This window comes from Macrobrachium nipponense, chromosome 4 (genome assembly GCF_015104395.2).
Source record: "Macrobrachium nipponense isolate FS-2020 chromosome 4, ASM1510439v2, whole genome shotgun sequence".
NCBI lineage: Eukaryota > Metazoa > Arthropoda > Malacostraca > Decapoda > Palaemonidae > Macrobrachium > Macrobrachium nipponense.
Window position 1 is genome coordinate 145,939,962 of NC_061100.1, and position 18,746 is coordinate 145,958,707.

General features: G+C 36.8%; 1 protein-coding gene across 3 annotated transcripts in view; it reads left to right on the plus strand.

Moving 5' to 3' along the window:
• Positions 1 to 18,746, plus strand: part of LOC135211264 (neuronal acetylcholine receptor subunit alpha-7-like) — a 61,109-nt gene that overhangs the window by 14,333 nt on the left and 28,030 nt on the right. The window lies entirely within an intron of this gene.

Sequence of the window (18,746 nt, forward strand, 5' to 3'; positions counted from 1 at the left end):
GCGTCCACTCAAGTATGAGGAAAATTGTATATCCAGCATTCATGCTAATGGAAATTATGCGTCCAAGCCTCCAAGAGTAAGGGAAACTTTTGAAATTGCGCATCCCTGCGAGCAAATGTAAGGAAAATAGCACGTCCAAGCCTCCAAGCATCAAAGTGTTTAAGCCTAAGGAAAAATTTACGCCCAAGCTTTTGAATCTAAGGAAAATAGTATGTCCAAGTGTTCTGTCATAAAAGTTTCCAAGCTTAAGGGAAACTGTATGACCAAGCATTCAAGTTTCCAATTATAAAGGAAATTACAATTTCATGTTTTCAATAGCACGAAAAATGGTACATCCAAGCATGCAAGCAGAATGGAAATAGTATATCCAAGTGAAAGGGATATTGTACTTCCAAGTGATAGGAAAATTGTACACCCAAGTGACGAAGTATGATGGCTTCCAAGGGTATGGGATATGTACATCCAAGCGTCCAAGTACAGAGGAATGTGCATGTCCAAGCATCCAAGCATAAGGGAATTTGTACTTACAAGTGTTTATGCATAAGAGAAAGTGTACGTCCAAGAGTCTTGTCGTCCAAGTGTAAGGGAAATCGTGAGTCCAAGCATCCAAGCATAAGGGAAATTGAACGTCCATGACTCCAAGCGTCCAAGTATAAAGGGAATTATTCGTCCAAGCATAAGGAAAACCCTAAGTCCAATTGTCCTAGCTTAAAGGAAATAGTACGTCCAAGTTTCCAGATGTCCGGGTGTACCAGAGAATATATTTCCTAGCATCCATGCATATAAAGGTTAGTGGAATCATACAGGTTACAGAAAACATTTGGAGGTGTATGTCAGCACACCAGTGACGACACCTACCTTACCGAGAAACATCATACTGTATTACAAAGCTGTACATCACAGCCAGTTCAAGGATGAGGTCAAGGGCATGAAGAGAATAAGTGACAACGGTACAACCCCTACAAATCCTAATAAGAGGATTTCCTTGTGTGTCAACTACTGCCCGAAACTAGTCAGCACCCTTGTCATGAAACGCGGAATAGCACAGCTCGCCATAGAGAGATGTGGGAATCGACCAATTCAGTATACAAATTAAAATGTACTGAAGGGACATGCTAAGCCCCCTGCAATTATTGCATAGGTTTCACCACTACCACTCTGTGTGGGCGATAGCCAGCCCGCCACAACCAAGGGGCAATATTTCTACACTACATAGACAACTACATTTATTATAGAACACAGAGGTCGTGCATAGGGAAGCCCGGCTCCACAGTTTACAAATAGCAGAAGCTGTGAGTATAAATCAACAATGGCCTGCGTTAAGTATAGGGAGGAACACGGACTTCATCCTTCCTTCTTCAAGGAAACCACAACATCCATGAGAATCTGAAGAAAGACAAACAACAGAACACCCCTGGGCGCGACTACTGACAACAAAGCAAATCAAGACTTACAGTCAAAGACAGAAGTCACGCCCTTGCCCACGCCCTTGGTTGTAAGCCGTAGCATAGTGAGAGAATGAGACCTGACGACCAATAGAAATTTAACACCCCCCCAATGACGCAATGTTTGAAATTCAAACGACTGCATGCAGTAATAAAAACCTTGTATGTCGATTTATAGCCCGGTCATGATGGCACCACCGGGAGAGGTGGAGAAACGATCCCTCGACTAGAAAAGGAAAACGTAAATGGAAAAAAATCTCGAATAATTATTCCTTCTTCCTGAGAAGCTTGCCAAAGAGAAAAAGTATGGACAGATTCCAGGTCTTGGTAGGAAGATAGCATTTGCAAACAATACCACTGACTTCAATAGAAATTGCATTAGAGAGAAAATATGCCCAAAAAGCATATGTATATATATAGTATATACGTATATATATATATATATATATATATATATATATATATATATATATATATATACCCACAAATATTACACATGACTAGTCAATGTTAAAAAGAATTTTCAGTTTACATAACCAGAGGTCGATAAAACAGAATCGAGACGTTTTTCACCACGAAAACACAAGATAAAACCAACTAAACAAATTATCCTTAGTGACTAACATCGATATACTGTGGTTGTTAGCCACTGAAACAATAGGAAGAGTGTAAATTATTATCGCCGCAGTGCCAAAAAAAATATGAAAGATTCTTCAAATTTCTTTGTTCAGTATGACCTGCTACCTGACATCTCCCATTAGCACACATCTGTCCTTAATTCTCTGCTTCATCTTAATTTTATACTGTCCGTATTCATATGTTAGAATGGTCAATATTCGTCGTAAAATCGTAGATATTTGCAGAATCTGAAAAGAAATAATGGAATGAGGTTAAGTAATTTCAAAAACAAGCCTGAAAACTAGGATTGGGTAAATAACAAAGAAATATGGCGAATTGAAATACCTAGGTAAATTGGCAAGCAAGGAGCGAATTAATTGGCTTTATATCACCTTGCTTGAATTGTATAGTTAACAACCAATATACTATTTTGGAATGGTAGGGCTAAGGCAGCATTCTTTAAGGGTGGGAAATACGGAACCTAGTAAATAAAAGTCAAAAGAAGTGCAAGAGGCATGCAGAAAGGAGGTGGCGATGGTCGGAGATGAGTGAATAATAAAGAGGCAAAATACAAAGAGTGCATTGAAAACAGTGAATTGGTTGGAACCGGTGGGGTGGGGGAAGGGAGAGACCGTGGCAGGCGGGATAGCTACGGGGAGTTGGGGTGGGGGGTGGGGGGGAGAGTAATAAGACCGTTTGGTATAAAGGCAAGCTGGCATAAGTTAAGTGAAAATATCCTGTGCATTTGCAACACGTGTTGTTGTAGACTATTTTGGTTGCTTGGAGCAACAGGGAGAGAAAATATGAAACCCGTGTGCATGTACAGATAGAAAATTCAGCTCTTGTGTACACATGCAAACCGATTGAACAGGTGTCTTGAAAGATTCACCGGAAATATTAAACCACATGGAAAAGATTACCCAAATGCTATCGAAGGTAAAAAGCAACGTGTATGAACACATTTATATGCACACATTTATATACACGGATGGAACTATTTAGATATAAAGGTGCAGGCAATTTCACTAAAAGTGCACACACTCACGGCAGATGTAAAAGGTTGATGGAAATTTTCCAAATTGGTAAGGTGAGCATCAAGTCATTAGGTGTCCACCCTCTCGTAGAAATTGGTTCAAAGTGCAACTGGGAGATTTTCCTCCTGTTACATCTTCCAAACCTTTTCACTGTCCATTTCCGTTTCAGTACTGAATGGCCTTAGTTGCCCCAGTGCTTGGCATGGATGCCAAAAGTCTATAAATCAATCTCTCTCTCTCTCTCTCTCTCTCTCTCTCTCTCGCTCTCTGTCTCTCTCTGTCTCTCTCTCTCTCTCTCTCTCTCTCTCTCAATTGAGTGGTTGTGAGCCATTGCAGGAGATGCATGAGAAAGCGAATCATCATTATAATATCAGGCCTCGTTAATGACGGTCAAAATATTCGATTGCTCATTTGTTTTTTATCAGGTCTTTAGTTATGTTTCTCCGTATAGTGCTGAAAAATGGCACAAGTGTTTATTTCTATTTGCGGGGTCGCAGCTTGGGGTGATATATGCATGTTCCTTCTCCAAGCAGCAGGCAGTAAACCTTGGATGACGCTGTCAAGGCGGCTCAGTATTCTGAGTGAATACTTTGAGGATGCTACACGGAGCAATATCTCGAACATTTACGTTTTGATCATTTTACTTCCTTGACTCATGCACTAAGGCACTCTGCTTTCTTGCTAGTGCTCCTTGTCACCAGTAGTCTGGAGTATCCATTTCCTTGAATGTGTTCCCCCGACATTTGGTCCTTGTATCAATTAAAGGTCAAAATGTCCTAGATTTTCTAGTTTCTTCCCGTCAGATTTCCTGCTATTGCAAGGGATACATGGCTTGTTCACTGAGGGAGATCCAGCGAAACGGTCGTAAGACTGGGCTCATCCTTCTTTACTGTCTGGGCATTTTCAGCATAGCTGGGTTTGCAGTCTATTCGAGATATGAAACACATGCACAGCGAAACCAAGGAAAGGGGATTCTTTTAAATTAGATACAGGATTCTGAAACTGTTCAACGTTCCTAACAGTGATGAATTTGCCATCAACCATAAGAATGTTACTGGTAGAATGCCTAAGAAGACTTTTCCCTTACGGCAACCATTACCTCCTCTAAGGCAAAAACTTGTTTATTTAGATCCGCTGAAGATGATAGCATAAAACATTTTTGTAGCAATGTTCAGGGGTGAGCATGAGATATTTGGATCACTTGAGGATCATGCTGATGGTTTCAGTAACATATACATATGGATGATGCTACTCCTAGTTGTTTTAGAAAAACTTTGTATTTTTTCCATAGACAAGTTCAACTATCATTCAGGAACATGACCGACTAATATTCTAGTATCCTACGAAGGACTTTGACTACCTGGTACGTGGCTAACTACCAATCGAATACTGTAAGTTCTAAGATGTTATCATTTAAAAGTTATAAGCCTTTAATCTATAGTAACTTGAAAAAACTAAAAATTATCTTTTTGGTGCTGTTTGTAGTATGTGCCAACCTATCAACTTTTGATTGGCTCTAGTTCCTCACTGTACGAGAGATTTTCGCGCTCGGCTGCCAGTCCGGTGGACCGAAGTTCGAATCCCGGTTCAGCCAACGCGGAATCAGAGGAATTATTTCTGGTGATAGAAATTCATTTCTCGAATAAGTGTGGTTCGGATCCCATAATAAGCTGTAGGTCCCGTTGCTAGGTAACCAATTGGTTCCTAGCCACGAAAAAACATCTAATCCTTCGGGCCAGCCCTAGGAGAGCTGTTAATCAGCTCAGTGGTCTGGTGAAACTAAGATATACTTAACTTGATTGGTTCTATCGTCATGGATTGGTATTTCCAGCAGTCACTGAAGAAAATCATTCTCATTCATATTTCTGAGAGTATATGTCAATGGTGATGGTCTCCTCGAGATTATGGTAAGAAGTTCTCTCTCTCTCTCTCGCTCTCTCTCTCTCTTGTCTTCCTTGGCAGGCTTCATGTGAATGCTAGTCACGAAATTCAACGACTAACGTCAGGGAAAGTAAACTTTCCCCTCACCATGGAGCCCAACAGTTAATAATGACCAAGTCTCACTTCTTTAGGTTTTAGCAGGATTCCTAGTCAAGGTTGAGAATATCTAGTTTCACTTGGACGTAGGGATGTAGGACAATTTAATGGTAGCCTTGGACGGCGTATGTTTCAGACAGGCCTTTTCTTAAGGTGAACACGTTTCTTGGTACGCCTTTTCCTCTGTTACCTTATGGTCTCTGCGGCTTTCTTCTTTCAGTTGAAAATCTGCTCTAATTGCTCTTCCGTTATCTGCTTGATTTACTCTTCCAATTATCATTTTCACTTCTTGAATTATTTCTTGCCCTTCATTTATCCCTTAATTCCTGTGATAAGGTTCTTTTTAAAAGCCTGTCCATGTTATATTTACCCAGTATACGCTGAAGTCAAACATTTTTGGAGACGATTGATTTTTTTTGTTGCGGACGTCATCTGACTTTTGTGTGACAGTTTCCTCAGACTTCACTGACACACAGGAATGTCATAACTCATAAAGAAACGGTAAATTAATTTAATTTCATAATAACTCCTACAGAAAGCTCACTATCTAACTCTAGAAACTTCACTGACACCATGTGCAATATCTAGAAAAGAAAGAATGGTTATTCTAATATGAAGAACGAAACAGACATATATAAAATGTATGAATTAAGATTTTCTGAGAAAATCATCCGCCTGGCTATCTATCACGGTAGTTACAGTAAGAAAGTGTTGAGCCAGCTATAAAATGGTTCCAACATAATCACCAGGAAGAGTAAGAAGGCAGCTGTCTAAATCATGTTTCTCTGTACGCCTGTCTGTCTGTCTTGAGAGTTACTGTGAGAAGGATTTGAGCCAGCTATAAAATGGTTCTGACATGATCATCAGGAGGAATAAGAAGGCAGCTTTCTACGCCATCATGTCCAATCAGGAGAATGAAGTTAAGATGGATTGCTTCCCTCATGACCAACAGAAAATATCAGGCCTTGACAAAAGACTCAACAAACGAGAGAAGGATGAAAGTAAATAACTTGATGATTGCTATTAGTGACATCAGGTTCCTCGTGACTAGGAGATTAGGTACCTGGTTAATGTTATGAGGTCATTCATTCCATAACCTGTATATCAATTGAGGTTTATTATTTCACCGTTGACATCTTCTAAATTAGAACCCCATACAAACACACACACACATACACACATACACACACACACACACACACACACACATATAATATATATATATATATATATAATATATATATATATATATATATATATATGACTGGTAAAAATGTTCTGTAACAACAGAATTCCATCTAATAAAAGGAGCCCATAAAAACTTTTCTCTCTACATTTTTGGTGTTTTTATGGGCTCCTTTTATTAGATATATAATATATATATATATATATATATATATATATATATATATATATATATATATATATATATACATTACATTACATATATATATATATATATATATATATATATATATATATATATATTATAATATATATATATGTATATATATTATAATATATTATAGTATATATTATATATATTATATATGTATATAATACTATAATATATAATTATATATATATATATATATATTAAACATATATTATATCTATATATTATATATATATATATACATATATATTTATATATAATTATATATATATATATAGTAATATAATATTATATATATTTTATATATATACATGACACGTATATCGGATTGCTGTTCTCTCAAATTCCATATCAAATTCAGATAACGAATTCCATAAATTGGCACTACTGGGTCAACGGATTGATTTTTGTTTATCCATTTATTTACTTTTTATTTATTTGTTTTTTATTCTAATTTACTTTCCTTGTTCCTTGTTTTAAATGATATGAAGATAATTCTTGATAGAATGTTTAAATTAGATGCTACGCAATCGCAAGAGAGCAGAAATTCCTTTATGGAAATTCTCTTCTCTTGCACTGTAGGCGTTTTTGTATCACGCAAAATTGTTCCTCATTGGACGAGTGGGTTACATACTCGCCTATCAATCTGATAGCCCGAGTTCGATTCCATCTGCTGCCAAATGAACCAGGGGGATTTATTTCTGGTGATTAGAAATTCATTTCTCAATATAATGTGGTTCGGATCACACAATAAGTTGTAAGTCCCGTTGCCAAGTCACCAATTGGTTCCTAGCCACGTAAATAAAAATCTATTCGTTCGGGCCAGCCCCAGGAGAGCTGTTAATCAGCTCAGTGGTCTGGTTAAACTAAGATATACTTAACTTTTCATGCAAATTAGATAATTTCTCCGGGTAGTTGGTGCTGTAATTGGACTTTTTTTTCTCGGAGTACTTGTTAATACCTATAACGGGTGCAATGATGTTTCTGCTCATTACCTATAACAGTGATCAAGTGCTTTTCAATTAAATAGCTGTTTTCGTGACATCTTTTTCCAGACAACAACAAAAGCAGCAGCAACAGCAATAATAATAATGTATTTTTGGTCATTGACGTAGACCTTTGAATGACTATTTGCCAGCACCTTTCAGTGCAAAATTAATTTATATTACTAATCTTTTATATTTTGCCACATTATATAGGATGGGATGGAAATGGTTGCTGACTTTTAGACGAAATGGAAAGTAAGACTTACTTCAGTAAATGCGTAACAATTCTGTTGAGAGAAAATTTACAATGATATGTTGATGTTTTAATATTTAAACTAAATTAAACTGAAGCACTCGAGTCTTTAGGTTACATAAAAGGAAAGTTGCTAACCTTTTTACCTTAAAAAAAGAGCCAATTGCTCTACTTTCTAGGTTGATGGATGCAAAACCCTTTATTTCTTAGGTTAAATAGATGCGAGTCACTTTAATTTCTGGGTCACACAACATGGTACATTGCTTTTTATTGAAAATAAAAGCAAAACAATTTCCAGGACGTGAGAGTTTATCAAGGCGAAGCAAACAGGAGATGTACCTCCTCACCTGAAAGCCTGATTTTATGTTGTATAGAAAGATCATGAATAGTCGAGATCGTGGTGAAATAGATTAGTTTCTCATGAGAGGGGGAACTGATCACTCTAGGCTTGTAAAACGAGCTTTATGATTAAGCACTGAGGAAATTGTTCACCTCAGTACATGGAAGTATAAACTAATTATTAAATGAGTTAGCTAATGCTTGACTGAGCAGTGAGATTGAGGTAGTGATTATTTAAAAGAATAACTGTTTGCTATGACTTCGCAAAAGGAACAGGGATTAGCATTATAAAAGTTGGATTGCTATTATGTTCAATTGAGAAGAAAATTATTTTCTTCAGTATAAATTAATTTCTTCGGTTTCTCGTACGAAACTCGGGGTTATGCTTTAATTCAGTGTCTGTTTCACCAGTACACACATGTTACAGATATAATTTTTTTTGTTTTATCATAGAGAGAATATTACTTCATCCCATGAAATATATATGCCATTGTCTTGATAGTTCTGATTGCATGCATGGGCACTGCCAAGCAAAGATGTTTCTTTCAGTAAATAGAACAATGACAATTTTTTTTCCTTATTCGATGAATAAGGGTTATGGCCCCTCGGAAGGTGGCTAAAGACCGATAAAAGTTTTGGTTACAGTCTCTAATATTTTATTAACTTTTTTATACAACTCTGCAATCTGATTTGGCATGCAATTTCACCTTATTCAAGAAGGAGAGCTACAACATACAATCATACAATGAAACGTTATTTTAATGTATTGTATCTGCTGCGATGTTCATAATCAGTACAAATATATTTCCTGATTCAGCTGTTTTATGAAAGCCGTGCAAGATGTCTTACGCTTCTACTTCATCCATTCCGTAATAATGTTCACTCATTTCATTTACTAGTAAGTAAAAGACGTAGAAATATATGTCCCTGAGTTGATAAAAAGAAAAGCACCACACCAAAGGAAAATGTATCAAAGAGAGAGAGAGAGAGAGAGAGAGAGAGAGAGAGAGAGAGAGAGAGAGAGAGAGAGAGAGAGTCACGTTCTGGTGAATGTGTTATTTGATTCTATGATTCTCACATCACTAATAATGTGAAAAAGTACTATTATTTTCAGGGAAATGAAACCCAAAATTAGCATTTCAAATACAAGCGACGTTATTAAATAGTAAACCGTCTTCTTCCCAGCTTGTTCCCATTTTTATATGGGGTCGCCGTTTCGGATGAGCCGTTTCCATCTTTCATCTTGTGCTTCTGCCTCATCAATTCCCTTCTCATTTAAGTCTCCTCTCACACAGTCCTTCCATCTCTTTCTTGGTCTCCCTTCTTCTTCCTTGCACCTCCACCCCCCATAGTATGTCTCCCAGCGTGGTCCTCATCTCTCCTCAAGGTGTCCATACCATCTCAGCCTCCCCTCCTGCACTTTCTTTGATACTTCCACCACCTTAGTTGACCCCCTATGTAGTCATTTCTGATCCTATCCACTCTTGTTACCCCAGACATCCACCTAAGCATTCTCATTTCTGCCACATCCATCTTCTTCTGCTCTGCTTTTCATCTTGCTGTTTCGTACCATACAGCATTGCTGTTCTTACCCACCGTCTTGTGAAATTTTCCTTTTAACCTAAGCGGCACTCTTTTTGTCACAAAGAAACTCCCGAGGCCGCTCTCCAGTTGTTCCAGCCTGCTGTACCCGATGTTTTTACTTCTTCTTCCATACTTCCTCCAGCGTTAACAAAAGATCCCAAATACTTAAACTTATCAACTCTCCTTACCTTGCTCTCCACCAAGCTGAATACTTTCTCTATCATCCCCCTCAGTGGTGGTACACATATCTTCGTCTTGGATCTACTTATTCTCATTCCTCTGTCCTCCAGTACTTGTCTCCATCTTTCCAATTTCACTTCCAGATCTTCCCTGCTCTCTGCACACAGAACAATATCATCCGCATACAATATGTTCATGGTACTGTCTCCCTTACTTCCTCTATTTATAAACATCCATCACTATGTTAAAGATAAATGGGCTCAGAGCCGACCCTGGTGTAATCCTACTCTCACCTCAAAACCCTTCTGTCTCCCCAACACTGCTCCTCACTCTGGTAAATACATTCCGGTACATCTCTTGTATCAATCGCACATACTTCTCTGGCACCATCTTCTCCCTCAGGCTCCTCCATACCTCTTGTCTCGGGACTCTGTCATAAGCCTTTTCAAGGTCAATGAATACCATATGTAGGTCCTTTGTCTTTCCCCAAATTTCTCCATTATTGCCTCAGAACAAAATATACCATCTGTTGTTCCCCTTTCCCTTCATAAATCCCATCTGCTCTTTACCTATTTGTACTTCTTTCTCTCAGTCTAGCATCTATCATCCTTTCCAGTATCTTCAAAGTGTGGGACATCAATTTAATGCCCCTATAAACTACCACACTCTTGGACATCGCCTTTCCTTTAAAAATTGGGATGAAAAAAAAAAAAAAACAATATACTCCCACGCCACTCATTTGGTATCTTTCCTGTTCAAGGATCTTTATCATAAGATCGTACAGTATATCCACTCCTTCATCTCCTAATGCTTTCCATGCCTCCACCGGGATCATGTCTGGTCCGGTTGCCTTCCCATTCTTCATCTTCTTCAGTGCCTTTAGTACCTCTTGCCTAGAAAACCTCATTACCATGCCATGTTCACTTGCCCATCCTCTCTTATTAGTCTATTATTTTTCTTCATTTTAACAACTTTTTCGAAATATTCTTTCCATCTCTTACAATGTCTTCCTCCTTTCTAAGCACTACACCCTCTTGATCCTTTATTTGTTTGATGTGTTATATCTTGTGCTCTTATTTCTAGCCTTTGATAGCTTGATCATCTTCTTTAATCCTTCCTTTGTCCCCAGCTCATTATACACATCACATACGACTTTGCTTTAGCTTGGGCTACCACCTTTTTCACCACCTTGTTTTTCTCTCTGTACCTATTTCTGTCTTCCACTGACTGTGACTCTTCCCACTTTTCTTTGCCTCCTTCTTATCTTTTACTACTTTCTCAATGTCTTCATCCCACCACCCACTCTCCTTTTCCTTCCCATATGATACCAGATGTCTCTCCTAGCAGCTCCTTTCCATGCCTTCTTATTACTGCTGCATTTCGTGCCCACCATTCTTGAACATCTTCAATCCCTATATCAATATCCTCCAAAACCCTCCTCTTAAACTCTCTCTTATCCCCTTCCTTCTGTAATTCGTACCATTAATTTTCCTTATCCCTTTAGCTTTGGTTTTTCTTTCCCTTTTCAACTTCAAGTCCATACATAGCAGCCTGTGTTTGGGGGGTACATGGTCGCCTGGAATAACTTTGCAGTTCTTGACCTCCACCAGATTTATCCTTTTATACAAGAAATAGTCTATCTGGGAGAATCTTCCCCCACTCCTATATGTTATTAAGTGTTCCCTTTTCTTCTCAAAGAATGTGTTTACCATTGCCATGTCGAATGACACAGCAAAGTCCACTACACTCTCTCCTTCTGGGTTTCTCTCCCCAATTCCATGGCCCCATGCACCCGCCCAATCGCCTCATTTTCACTTCCGAAACATGGCCATTCAAATCTGCCCCAACTATCACCCTCTCATGCTCTTCCAGTTCTTGCATTATTCCATCCAATGTCTCTCCAGAAATTTCCCTTCTCTTCTTCTGTGCAACCAACTTGTGGTGCATATGCGCTTATAATATTCAGAATCTCTCCTCCATAACATATCTTCAATCTGATGATACGGTCCATTCTTTCTACGCACTTCTATTACCGAGTTCTTTAGTTCACCAGACAGTACTATGCCAACTCCATTTTCTACCTTGTTTATTTGCTCCACTATAATATAGCTTATATCCATCTCCCAACTCTTTTAGCTTTATTTCCTTTCCACCGCGTTTCTTGCACACACACAACATCTACTTTCTTTTCTCTCATCAAGTCAGCCAATTCTCTACCTCTCCCAGTCATGGGACCCAACATTTAGCTGACATACTCTAAAACCCAATGTGAGCTCGCTTCTTAGCGTGCACCCGCTCCTGATGCAGTAGCCCTCGCCTTACCACAGAGTTTAGGGCGATGTCTCTGTGCGTCGTTTACGGAGTACGCCCTAGCATTACCTCTTTCCATATTTCGGCTCATTCCATTTTGGTTTTGGCACAAGATTTTACAGCCGGATGCCCTTCCTGACACCAACCCTCCCTATTTATCCGGGCTTGGGACCGGCACCCATAAGGACTTGGTTGCCCCCCCAGGTGGCTAGGTTATTAAATAGTAAACTGTATTAATTAAATTTACATACATGATAATAAATAAGGAAGAAATCCAATGAAAACCGCATTCAAAATTAACATCGCAAATCTCTCAGTTCTTTGTAAGAGACATGAAAAAATTTATATATTATGAAAAGGCCAAAAGCGAAAGAAATAAAAGCATCGATCACATTTAGCCCAAAACATGTGGCTTCGCTTACCTTAACGTAACCGATTGCACTCACTTTATAATTAGAACACCAAAGAGAGGGTTTTAATTATCCTTATTTAAACACAATATACCTAATGATCTAGAGCTATTATAATTCGTTAACTCTTTATTTCTTACATTCATTACACAAGAATACTATATTTCCTTTTTAACCAAATAGCAGCAATTATAAATTTTTCTTCAAGTGAATAGAAAATCTATTCACAAAATATAATATCGATTTGCTTTAAATTCGTAGAGAGAGAGAGAGAGAGAGAGAGAGAGAGAGAGAGAGAGAGAGAGAGAGAGAGAGAACTCCTGCTTAATCCGGCAAATCCTGGCTGCATCTGTTGCTATTCATGTGGGCCTTATCCAGCATCCACCTTAATCCACCCGTTTTAGGATCAACGGGTTGGACCATTACGGCCAGCTGTGAACTCATCATGCTTCATTGAGGTTAAGTAATTCTCATTTGGACATGATGAAGAGAGACCGCGAGAGAGAGAGAGAGAGAGAGAGAGAGAGAGAGAGAGAGAGAGAGAGAGAGAGAGAGAGAGTTTTAAAAAGGTTATATTACGAAGTATTTTATACAACACAAAAGAGAGGGGCTCAATAAATATGTACTGTACGTGTATATGTAAGTGTGTATCACAAATATACAGCCACTAGTGTTATTTGATATCGAATTCACTCTAACATGGGACTTACTTTCTCCATAAATTGATATAATTGATAGGTAGTTCTGCCAGGCCAGGTTTCACATCAAGAAGGGTTATAAAAGTATATACTGTAACGTGTGTATGTATGTACGTATATATTCGCAAATATAAAACCAAAAATATTGTTTCATATTGAACTCACTATACTTTGGGAATAAGGCTGTATCTAAACTAAAGGCCCTGGTTCAAATCCTGAGCACATGGCCAACCCACAGCAAAAATCTGTAGAGATAGAGAGAGAAAAAAAATGAGACTGGAAAAACAATCCATCTAAAAGTTTTGAAATCTTCACAGGTAATCGAGTTTTAGCTGTCTTGATCACTCCCCTTTAGAAATCTCTATTTGCAGAGCGGAGACTTTCTGATTGTCTTGACTTCTGTGTGTACATAACAGAAAATGAAAGTTAGTAAAAAAAACAGCACAAGTAACTTAACAATAAATTATATTGGAATTGCCAGAGCAGGGGAAAATTTAACAATAATGAAGAATGACTAAAAAAATGAAGAAAGAATAATATGATGGGGGTGCATTAAAAATTATGATATCGTGTGTAAAGAGATTAATTCGAATACTTGTGTATCAAGGCGTGTGTATACGAATAGGAAATTTTCATTGCGTATTAGAAAAGGATCTATTGTGTTTGAATTTTACTAATTATTCTTTCGATGAATTTATTTCCTGCACAACAAAGTAATTTTCGCTTACTCGGGGAGTAATACTATAAACTACTTTCTTGTTGTTTTTGTTGTTCTTGTTGTTGTTCTTGTTCTTGTTTGGGGGGGGTCGGAAAGGTCTTTGGAAAAGCCTAAAAAGGTCTAAAGAAAGTGTTTCACGTTGAGTTAAAGATATAGGAATTGTAGAAAAGGATATTAGTGATTTATTCATTAGAATGAAAATGAAAAAAAATAAAGTCCAGAAAAATTATTTATAATAAAATATAGCGTGATTATTTTAATTTTCATGGGTTAAACAAGTCTCTGTTTGACCGTAGATTTTAACACGTTTTAATAAACCTTAGGCTAGGAATATAATGTTTTCAACTCATGCGTAAGGGGAGAATCTTGCGCGCGTCCCGAGCAAGCTGGAGGTCGGATCATGCCTTCTTTCATAGCCACAGTAGCCCTCATTCCCTGTGTTATATGATTTTTCTCACATGCACCAATTGTCAAAATTACAATACTCAAGAGGTTTTATCATATGCGACGAATACGAAGTTATAAATTTTGCAAAAATAAACTAATTTCACATTTAGTGAGAGAGAGAGAGAGAGAGAGAGAGAGAGAGAGAGAGAGAGAGAGAGAGAGAGAGAGAGAGAGAGAGAGTAACCCATTTCTCTCCATTGAAACTCCCTTATTATAGATAACACTGACGCAGTAAAAAGATGAACAATGGCACTCTGCAACAAGTATTCATATCATGCAAAGAATTTCAGAAATACGTACATACTTATATACCTTACGACGTGGGCACGTTTCAGCAAAGTTATGACTCAGTGTACCTGGATCCGTTTGTGGTTAAGAATAACAAATACATGTGCCGTCCGGTACCAACCACAGAGCATCCCTTACTCTGATCTCTCTCTCTCTCTCTCTCTCTCTCTCTCTCTCAGTGTACAGCCCCACACGCACACACATATATATACGTGTATATATATATATATATATATATATATATATATATATATATATATATATATATATATATACGTATATATATGTGTGTGTGCGTGTGTGTGCGTGTGTGTGCGTATTTGTGTATGCGTGTATCTATCTATATACCTTCTATATACATTATATGTATATATATATATATATATATATATATATATATATATATATATATATATATATATATATATCCGACTGGTTTTACCTTATTTCAAGAATTCTTTTAGAGACTGATACAAGTAGTAGATGTGTACAATATATCATTCGAGGGTGACAGTACAAACGAGTACAATTAGCTGGAAAAATATTATTTTATTAGAGGTGGAAGAGTGCTTACATCATTTGTGATGAAGACAGTGTCCTTTTAACAAATCTTGCTTTTTCACATAGAGGCGGCTCTGCAGCTTTGTTTTTAAAGGCAAACTTCATACCTTGAAATGATATAGTTTACCTACTTCTTTGTAAACGAGGGGATCGGACTTAAACATTCTTAAGCTTACTATATTCATATTCTTATAAAACCCCATTCATTTATTTTCCTTTCATAAATAATTTTTGAATAAACAAAGTTTTTAGTAGCTGACCAATAACTGATAATATGATTTTTTCTTTGACACAATAACTATAAAAGTTGATATCTATCTTGTGCATCATTTTATTTTCTTTATGTCGTTTTTTCCTATTTTCAAAGATTTTTTAGCATAAATAATATAAAACTTGCCATATGACTTGAAGGTTATTTAATATACAAATCATTTAGTATTGCAATACAAGTGCTCTTTTTCTTTTGCGTTATTGTCCATGAATGTAACAATAACTATAAAGATTCTGAATAAGTAGTCGCCATCCTTAAAATGTTTGCTGAATAGGCGAGTGAAAAATATTCATTGTACACAAGCAAAGAATAACTTGAACAATCTTAGTACAAGGCTTCTCGGTGAAAATAGTAACCCGAAATCTTTCCGTTAACTGTTAGATATGAAGTGTACATAGAACACATCAAAATGATTTAATCTTGACATACATACTGGTTGGCTGGAGTGGCTTCATAAAAGGAGTGCCATCATGGCAGCAATAACTCTCCAGGCTCGAGCCCACTCGGCGACCATAAACAGCATAAATCTGTCATAGAATCGTCAATTTAATTATGTACTTATCACATGAATAGGTGATTTATGCACGAAGTCTCTCATAAAGGAAGTAGCCTGATAGTAGTCTTTGCGTAATGGTCAATTAGGTTAATATATGTGTGTGTGTGTGTGCGTGGTTGTATATTGAGAGAGAAAGAGAGAGAGAATGTGTGTGTGCGTAAGAAATACGAGCCAAAAACCCAAATATAGCAAGTGTGCATGCATACATACATAGATACATGCATGCCGAGTCCATTTCATAAGTTGGATGCACATATTGCAATTACATTAAAGCACGACAAACTGAAAACGTTTTAATAGCATACAGAGTTAACCTAATTGACCATTACGCAAAGACCACTATCAGGCTGCTTCCTTTATGAGAGTCCTCGTGCATAAATCACCTATTCATGTGATAACTACATAATCAAATTGACGATTCTATGACAGATTTATGCTGTTTATGGTCGCCGAGTGGGCTCGAGCCTGGAGAGTTATTGCTGCCATGATGGCACTCCTTTCATGAAGGCACTCCCGCCAACCAGTATGTATGTCAAGATTAAATCATTTTGCTGTGTTCTATGTACACTTCATAGCTAACAGTTAACGGAAAGATTTCGGCTTACTATTTTCACCGAGAAGCCTTGTACTAAGATTGTTCAAGTTATTCTTTGCTTGTGTACAATGAATATTTTTCACTCGCCTATTCAGCAAGTATTTTGAATATGGCCCCACTTATTCAGGATCTTTACAGTTATTGTTACATTCAAGGACAATAACGCAACAGAAAAAGAGTACTTGTAATGCAATGCTAAATTATTTGTATGTCAAATAACCTTCAAGTCATGTAGCAAGTTTTATGTTGGTCATGCTAGAAAATCTTTGAAAAAGGAAAGAACGACATAAGGAGCGACATAAATCCTCAAGATAAGTGTTAACTTTTTTGGTTATTTTGTCAAAGAAGAAAATCATATCATCAGTTATTGGTCAGGTACTAAAAAGCTGGTTTATTCAAAAATTATTTAAGAAAGGATAATAAATTAATGCAGTTTTACAAGAATATAAATATAAGCTTAAGAATGTTTAAGCTCGATCCTCTCTTGAATAATTTTTGAACAAACCAGCTTTTTAGCACCTGACCAATAACTGATGATAATTGCATATATAGTTACATACACACACACACAAAACACACACACACACACACATATATATATATATATATATATATATATATAATATGTATAATATATATATATATATATATATATATATATATATATATATATATATATATAAATATATGCATGTGTGTGTGAGACCCTTGCAAGACCCATGAAAAAACATTTCACATGACAAAACCATATACATCTACTGAAAAATGGCCCAATCCTGATAAGGACTGAAATATAGGGTTTGTCGAGTAAATAAGGTTTGTATATGAACTTTACTTGATAAAAATCTTATGTGTATATACACACACACACACACACATATATATATATATATATATATATATATAAATATACATATATATATATATAGTATATATATATATATATATATATATATATATAAATTCGTAAGTTTCACATACACATGGTGTTAGAGAACCTCGCATCACACTCTAGAATACATACTCATCATAACCAATTCCAAAACGTTTTCAGGGCCAATAATGAAATTAATGGCCTTGAAACCAGCTATGTAATAACAACAAAATCCCCTTGGCAGCAGTGCGTCCTTACGGATCTATTGCTACGCTAATCTGGTCAACGATCTCGTTATGGGGAACAACACGAGCCCTTAGGAGACCTTGGAAAACCGACCAAAACTACTTATGAATTCAGATGCACTAAAGGGATATGCTGATCTGTTTACAAGCTGACCGCAGCCACGACGCAAACATCACAGATTTATATTTATGCCTAAGGCTACGAGACTTCATCCTAGGCGTCTTCAGTAGGCATAGAAATGCTATACAGGAAGAGAATTTCTATGGCCAAACGCGATACACCTAAACGGATATCTCCTCAAGTAATTCTTATGCTATCGACTCACAAAAACACACACACACACACACACACATATATATATGTATATATATATATATATATATATATATATATATATATATATGTACAATATACCATATATATGTGGTGTGTGTGTGTGTGTGTGTGTGTGCCTGTGTGTGATATTTCTGAATCCTCAAAATGCGAATTAGATAAGTGAATGGGATTACTTGAGCTCTGAGGCGAAGCCCTCTCATTTACATGTTTTTTAGAACACATATTTACACGTTCATGCACGTGCACATATACACACACGTGTATATATATATATATGTGTGTGTGTCCATGTACGTGCATGAAAGTGTAAATATGTGCTCTAATAGACATTTAAATGAGAGGGCTTCGCCTCAAAGCTCAAGCAATCCCATTCACTTATGTAATTCGCATTTTGAGGATTCATAAATATCATCTGAAAGGGATTTAATGTCTTTTATATATATGTATATATATATATATATATATATATGTTTTGTTTGTTTGTGTGTATTTATTGTCTTAATTAAATTGAATTACAGAAATGAACTTCAGGTCTCAAGCATTTATTCTCCCTCATTATAGCAT